This window comes from Halichoeres trimaculatus, unplaced genomic scaffold (genome assembly GCF_033239565.1).
Source record: "Halichoeres trimaculatus isolate MK-OKI-2021-1 unplaced genomic scaffold, fHalTri1.1 fHalTri1_scaffold_2, whole genome shotgun sequence".
Taxonomy (NCBI): Eukaryota; Metazoa; Chordata; class Actinopteri; order Labriformes; family Labridae; genus Halichoeres; species Halichoeres trimaculatus.
Window position 1 is genome coordinate 30457964 of NW_027437180.1, and position 7037 is coordinate 30465000.

Consider the following 7037-nt stretch of genomic DNA (forward strand, 5'->3'; position numbering starts at 1 on the left):
ACGTCCAGTGTTAGCTCTGTTAGCCATGTCTGTGAATAGCATGATGCTACTCTGTCTTCTGTTATTCCCTCCCTTGCTGGGTTAGCACATCTAGCTCATCCATCTTATTGGAGATAGATCTTGCGTTCCCAATAACAATGGATCGAAGGACAGGTAGATGTTGTCACTTCTTAGCTCACACCTGAGAACCAGCATGTCATCCTCACCTCCTTCTCCTCACCTTGTGGGGAAACATCAGGCTTTGCACCAGTTAGCATTGACATTCTACAGGCTGCTAACAGCTGATTTCACATGTAAACAATGCAGCCATAGTTACGTGAACGACCTCTAGACAAACACAGGAGCAAAAATTGTAAAAAGATCACTGGAGACACAACAAGTTTGGTGTCCATGACCAACAATGAGCCATACAAAATAACGACCCATTCAAAATATAAAGATGATGAAAAAGAGACAAAAAAATTACAAAGAAGAGAGAGCTGGTGCAACAGGCAGCCACTCAGTCTGATACAATACATTTTTGTTATGATATGCTGTGATACGTTATTATAGGCGATAACATGACCTATTTTATGAGGATACATAACTATGCAAAATAATTGGATTGGATCCAATAAGTAATAATACTCTATGTTGCATACCTTTATGTTGCATTGTGATACAATATGATACAATGTGTTATGATGCAATACTTTGCTCTTGATTGTCCCCTTAGATAAATTTGCCTGAAACTAAAGCACCACATACATTTAGCTGCCCCCTCAGTTGTATGTATGTTTTTTTCAAATCAGTAAAAACAACCACATGTAAACACAGAAGCACATACTATGATCTAATACCTGTTTTATACCATTGCAACAAAACATAAATTCAAAAGCAGCAAAACTGGGAGTTTTCTTCTTTTTGATATCAAACTGTAAAAAATCCAGTGATTGTATATCAACAGTTTTATGATCTTAATAGCAAAAAAAGCAAAACAAAAGTGATAAATTAAGAAAATTTTAAGAGCAACATTAAACTATTTCTTACCTGTCTTAAAAAGTTACATATGAAAAAAGGATAACATGTGGTTGTTAACGTAATATCTAACATCTTTTAATCATTCCACGTACTCTAAAATAAAAATACATTATTATTGCCACCTGTGCAGACTTACTCTACAAAAACATGTTGTAACTACCTTAGGTGACATGCAAAATTGCGGTATTTTTCTAGCCTATGAGAAGATAATAAGAGATGGCTATTTTGAGAAGTGACATTCATTTAATAAGGTACAGATTGTTATTTCAGAGAGCTTGTGCAGTGTGTGCACATGTGAGTGTCTGCATACTTATAAAATTAGGCAGTGAGGAATCTGCAGCAGCAGCGGGTTGAGATCTATGTGTCTGCAGCCTGTTGGAGCTGATGAGTCTCCAGAGCCTGAGACTGATGTCTCCTCTCACTCTGCCTGATCTGGGAACAATCACTTCTGGAGATTTGTGAGTGCTGTGTCAGAGACATTACACTCTATCTTTGTTCATTACCCATGTGTATGTGTGCTTTTCCTAGTCTGACTGAGAGATATGGATCATTCTGATAAGTATATGTTTCTTCAAAGTTTGTTATTGTCTGCTTCATCTTTCCCCTCGTCTGTCCGTCTCTTTCTCTCCTTTTTTTCTCTCCTTTTTTTCTGTCTCTTCATGTTTTATTCTCTTAATTGTTTCCAGAGTGTTTGTTTGGAAATTTGTAAAGTTCTCCATCACACGCAACCAGGATCCCAGCCAAGGCATTCCCCTCTTTACACACATGAACTCATACACACACACACACACACACTCACACACACACACACACACACACACACACACACACACACACACACACACACACACACACAATCTCTGACTTACAGAACAGAACACCACACTCGATCTACTGTGACTGTGCATTGTTTGTGTGTGTGTGTGTGTGTTTGCCTGTGCACGTATCTGCATGTACCAGTCTGTATTGGGTCAATAAAGGTGGATATTTAGATCCAAATTTGGAATGTATATAATTAGAGAGGATTTTTTTTTTTCCATTCCTACTCCTCTTGCAAATGTTTGTTGTTTGGTTGCCATGGTGATGCCACTGGCTTTTCTTGTCTCAGCAACATCAGTGCAAAAGGTGAGAGTGCCACCCATCCCCTTCCTCTTCTCTCACTGCCATGCCTCGCTGTTTCTTATCCGTTTCCCTACTTTATCCACCCCCTCTCTCATTTTCCCACCCTTTTCTTCCTTTGTGTCTCCATGTAACACACACTCATACACATAGGCCTACACATACACACAAGCACACACACAGAAATTCTTCACCAACTGTGTTCTTTTGCCATTCTCGTGATATTTGCTGAAGCAACGGGTCAACAGGTCACATCGTATTCTCTCAGCAGGAACTCAATTTCCCATCATCCACTTCACACTGAGTTAAAGCTGTCCTCATGCTGTGGTTGGATAAAAGTTGCCAAGCAAGGGATGAGATCTGACAGATGAAAAAAGAGACATTCAGATACCAGGGGAGAGATAGATCTACATGGTCTAAGTGGTGTATGCAGAGAAAAGTGAGATGTAGAAAAAGAAAGGAAAGTGTGTGTGCATGTATGTGTGTGTTTCTACATCTGTATGTGTGTGTGCTGGGGGCAGCAAGGGAAGGTTTGAGGGAACTATAAGGTGCTTTCCCAGTTCTAGTTTTGAATCAACTGTTTTCTGAAAAGCATGTGGTCTGAATTTGGTGTGTGGAGAAAGCAGGAGAAGATCACACATTAGTAGATCACGCACAGGAACACACACATGATCACGGGCACACACTTCAGTCAACTGTGAAGTCATGCCCCATATAAAGGGAACAAAATGTGGCAGAAAATCCAAACCAGTGATGCTAAGGAAAGATGTTACTTTCTTTGTGTGTGTGTGTGTGTGTTGTTTCATTTTCAGCTCATGTCACTGCTCTTAAAACCATAAATCCATGACAAAAAGTGAAGTTGAAGCCTTTCCAATTAACCAGCCAATCACCTGCTTCCTTCAATGATGTCATCAGGTGAAGACCTCTGATTGGTGGAGATGTAGTTTTGTAGAAAATCTAATTGGTTAATGGTCCTTTTCCCAGATCTTTCACCACCACCTCATTCCTCATCTGGTTTCTATCAAGGAATAAACCACTGCCTCAACTTCTCACCTCTTCTCATTTCTTTCTGTCTCTCCCTCTTTTTCTGTCTTTGTTTTACGTTTCCAGCCCCTTTTTCTCTCTATTCGTCATCCCCTTGTTTTGCTTGCATGTAAAAAGGGGAAACCCAGAAGTTGTGGTGGTTGTGATGAGAATATTGTGTTCCCGCTGAGGTTTCGTAGTGAACTCACTCTAACATGCACAAAGAAATACTTTCCAATGTTGTTGTTTTTAAGGAATTGTGCTTTTGTACCAGTTTGGCTTCCATTTATCACATGATCTTTATGGACTGTTTGCAACTAAATATATAGAGCTACAGACCACTCTGCGCTTGAACTGCTGAATGGTGAGAAATCAAACCACAAACTTTCTTTGTGCCATCCATCCATCCATCGATCCATGGATCGATCCATCCATCCATCCATCCATCCATCGATCCATGGATCCATCCATCCATCCATCCATCCATCCATCCATCCATCCATCCATCCATCCATCCATCCATCATCCATCCATCCATCCATCCATCCATCCATCCATCTGTCTAACAATCATTCATCCAGTATTCATACATCTGTTTATTCATTAATCAATGCATTCAATCATCCAATATCCATTAATTAATCTATTCATCTCTCAATCTGTCCAACAATTAATTCATTGATTCATTTATCCATTTATCCATCCAGCTATCCATTCTTTATCCCAACTGTTCATTCATTCATTCATTCATCCATTTATCAAACCATTTATTAATCAATTTATGCATCCTACAGTCCATTCATTCGTCCAACAATCCATCAATCGATGGATCAATCTATTCACCAATTCATTTATCTATTTATCCATTTATCTATCTACCATCCACCTATCCATCCATCCATCCATCCTTCCATTCATCTATTTATTCATACATTAAAGATAGAGAGATATATACATCTATTAAACCATCTATTTATCTATGCATCAGTTTACCCATCTATCTATCTATCTATCTATCTATCTATCTATCTATCTATCTATCTATCTATCTATCTATCTATCTATCTATCTATCTATCTATCTATCTATCTATCTATTTATCTATCTTATAAATCCATCCATCATCCACCCATCCATTTGTGATCTATTAACTGATTCATTCATTTATCCATAAATCTATGAAACGAACCATCCATCCATCCATCCATCCTGCTTCTTTATCAACCTGCATCTCTTAATCTGTCTTTTCCCCTCAGTTGATGCTGAATCTTATTTGTGTTTTAAATAATCCAAAGTCATTCTTTGAGTTATAATGAAATACTTGGGTGAATCAGTGAATCCTTGATGGATTCCTGCTTTTATTCATATTCTTACAGTGTCGACTCGAGGTGCCTCGAGTTTAAAGGTAAAGCACAAAGAACGCCGTGTAATTCTACGGCTGATATTTGGAAATCGCATCAAGCTTAAGCCCGGGATGACTCACTGTGAGAGCACGGCTTTAAATCCCTCAAGGAGCAATACACAAAAAGGAGAGGAGATGAGAACTTGGAAAGACTTTTTCCAAGTGTTATAAGTCTGTGGATGAAGAGGTGATGAGAGATGGGGGGTTTCTGAAGGGTCCTTTGAGGACACTGTCTCTCATTTTTAAGCTGATATCAAAGTTATTTTATCACCAGAACACAGACTCACCCTGAAAAGTAATTTCCTCCAGAGACCAGGGACATTAGGAGGGGAAATTTTGAAGTAATTTGATCAGCGTACCTTAAATTACGTGTAATCCATCTTGTTAAAGCAATACGTCATTGAAGGTTTAAGGAGCTGAATGAAGAACACTTTTATTTGTTTCCCTGTTTGTGTGTGTTTGTTTACAGCTAAACGTGCATGCCATTATCAGCGTGTGTGTGTTGAAGCCTTTGAGCTGTGAATATTCATGGGCAGCTATAAGCGGTTATGAATGTGTTGAAAGTGATTTTCAATGGACACATTATGAATCACGCCCTGCAAAAGAGCTCATTCAGAGACATCTGTTGCCCAATGTGGCTACTGCCAAATGTGTGTGTGTGGTGTGTGAACGTGTGTGTGTATAGGTTTTTTTTTGTGAAGATGTGTTTTTTCTATATATTGGGTTCATTGTGCCAAATCACGGGTGTTGTGTATAAGCAAATGTGTGCCAAAAGGGGCCCGGAGCCCTGAAGGAGACCCTGGTGTGTGTGTGTGTGTGTGTGTGTGTGTGTGTGTGTGTGTGTGTGTGTGTGTGTGTGTGTGTGTGTGTGTGTGTGTGTGTGTGTGTGTGTGTGTGTCTATGTGTGTGTGTGTGTGTGTGTGTAGAAAGAGAGAGAGAGACTTTTAGCATTGCAGAGGTTTGAAGCAAATGTCACTTTTTGATTCAGTGAAACTGTCGGTTCTCTACTCCCATGAAGAGTGTGTGCGTGTGCATATGCGTGTGTGTGTGTGTGTGTGTGTGTGTGTGTGTGTGTGTGTGTTTCCATACATCAAAAGAAGAGGATATAAAAGGTGAATGTCAGTCTTTCATGTAAAGCTTCCCACTGTTAAACTTCAGCTTCAATCAACATCTTAACCCCAACACACACACACACACTCACACACACCTAGCAAAGCCAGGTTCACATTAAAGACTTCTCATTGAGAAGTCAAAAAGAACCAACACCGAAGAGAGTCGGAGGAAAAACAGACTAATTTGGATTGATGGTGGTTCAGCCATGATCATCCTGCTCACCTGTTCATCACACAACAGGTGTCTTCATTTCCATGTGTGTGTTTGCATCTCTGTGTGTTTGTTTATGTCTTGCTTTAGTTGCAGTCTTGTCTGTGTTACTGGAAGTGCGAGTGTGCTTGTGATCATTTACATGATCACACAGAGATTTTGGCAACAAACCACCAGCCTACCATCTGCTACTATCCGCGCATGCAGAGTGCGGGCGCACACACACACACATACACACCTGTCAATCCACTCTGTTCTGTGTGCACAGTGCTTCGATACGCCACGCTGACTTGCAGGATTAATTGTGTGATTTATTCAGTTGGTTCCTGATTTGGGGTGAGGCAGCCTTTTGCAAAGGGTGGAAACCATCATTAAATCTGACATCACCCCCTCCCTGACACACACATACACACACACACACTAAAAAACTCTCCCCTTCTAGAGCACACACACTCTCTATAAAGCAGCTGTTGCATAGCATAACAGTGAAAATGAGGAGTCTGGTGCATTTCCTGCGTCTTGATGTTTTGATTATTGCTTTATGATGTGTACAGAGAATTATGTGTGTGCGTGTGCCTCCTCTTAGCAAAGGTGTCATAATAGCCCCCTGCTGTTCAGACCTCAATTAACCCCCTGCGACTGCACAGCAGAGACACAGAGAAGGGAGGAGGAGGGGGGGGAAAGGGGACAGAGGAGGTGATTGGATGGTGGTGTCAGAGGAGTGATAGAGAGATAGAGAAAAGTGGATTTCGTGACTGGTAAATTTCTCCCTCTCTGAGGAGTCGTATTTTTCCTCTTTCATCTATCCATCTAACCCCCCTCGCCCCCTGTCAGTCTGAGAGGTGCCTGCGGGCAGATGGAGAAACTGAATTCAGGAGTGGGAGTAGCACAATGGCGGGTTGAGCCAGCTTTACAAACCCCGACCGTTGAGTGGACGGCCACTGGCCTCCAGGCTTGCAAAAATGCTCCACACACACATACACATACATACAGAGGAGGGACGGAGGTGAGCCCTTTCTTCTTTATATTGACAATAAAATAATAGCCAGGGTAATCTTGTAAAAAGCACTTCAGTACAATCTGAGAAAATGTGGCCCATAGCCTGTGGCTTGTGACTGAATGTGACCCCGTAGATGGCAGTGACACAGAT